This window comes from Haplochromis burtoni, unplaced genomic scaffold, assembly GCF_018398535.1.
Source record: "Haplochromis burtoni strain Fernald_Lab_line unplaced genomic scaffold, NCSU_Asbu1 Contig_591, whole genome shotgun sequence".
Classification (NCBI taxonomy): domain Eukaryota; kingdom Metazoa; phylum Chordata; class Actinopteri; order Cichliformes; family Cichlidae; genus Haplochromis; species Haplochromis burtoni.
Genome location: NW_024582952.1, coordinates 33,938 through 35,440, shown reverse-complemented (window position 1 = coordinate 35,440; position 1,503 = coordinate 33,938).

The window sequence follows — 1,503 nt, the reverse complement described above, 5'->3', positions numbered from 1 at the left end:
AAGAGGGGCCTGAAAACTGAAGGCTCTGCCTCCCATTCTACTTTTAAATACTCTAGGAACAACAAGTAGGCCTGCAGTGTGAGAGCGAAGTGCTCTAATGGGGTTATATGGTACTACAAGGTCATAAGATGGGGCCTGATTATTTAAGACCTTGTATGTGAGGAGCAGAATTTTGAATTCAACAGGGAGCCAATGAAGGGAAGCCAAAACAGGAGAAATATGCTCTCTCTTTCTGGTCCCTGCCAGTAGTCTTGCTGCAGCATTTTGGATTAGCTGAAGGCTTTTCAGGGAGTGTTTAGGAATTTCTGATAATAATGAATTACAGTAGTCCAGCCTGGAGGTAATAAATGCATGAACTAGTTTTTCAGTGTCACTCTGAGACAGGATATTTCTAATTTTAGAGAATTTGAGCAAGATATTTTCTTGGTCAAAAATGACTCCAAGCTTCCTCACAGTATTACTGGAGGCCAAGGTAATGCCATCCAGAGTAGGAATCTGGTTAGATACCATATTTCTAAGATTTTCAGGGCCGAGTAAAATAACCTCAGTTTTATCTGAATTAAGGAGCAGAAAGTTAGCGGCCATCCAAGTCTTTATGTCTTTAAGACATTCCTGCAGTTTAATTAATTGGTGTGTGTCATCTGGCTTCATGGATAGATAGAGCTGGGTGTCATCTGCATAGCAGTGAAAATGTATGCTACGTCTTCTAATGATACTGCCTAAGGGAAGCATTTATAATGTAAACAGAAGTGGTCCTAGCACTGAACCCTGTGGAACACCATAGTTGACTCATGCAAAAATTGGAGTCTATTAGATAGATATGATACAAACCACTGCAGTGCAGTACCTGTAATACCTACAGCATGTTCTAATGCTCGAACATGCACTAAGGTCTAGCAGGACAAGCACAGAGATGAGTCCACTGTCAGAGCCCATAAGAAGATCATTTGTAACCTTCACTAAAGCTGTTTCTGTGCTGTGATGAGCTCTGAAACCTGACTGAAACTCTTCAGATAAGCCATTCCTCTGCAGATGATCTGTTAGCTGTTTGACAACTACTCTTTCAAGGATTTCTGATATGAAAGGAAGGTTGGAGATTGGCCTATAATTAGCTAAGACAGCTGGGTCTAGAGATGGCTTTTTGAGTAAAGGTTTAACTACAGCCAGCTTGAAGGCCTGTGGTACATAGCCAATTATTAGAGATAGGTTGATCATATTTATGAATGAAGCATTAATTAATGGCAGGACTTCTTTGAGCAGTTTTGTAGAAATGGGTTCTAAAAGACACGTTGATTATTTGGAGGAAGTAATTAATTAAGTAATAATTTCTCTAATGATTAAAATTTTATTTGTGAAGAAGTTCATAAAATCATTACTAGTTAATGTTAAAGGGATGGTTGGCTCAACAGTACTCTGACTTTTTGTCAGCCTGGCTACAGTGCTGAAGAGAAACCTAGGGTTGTTCTTATTTTCTTCAATCAGTGATGAATAGTAAGATGTTCT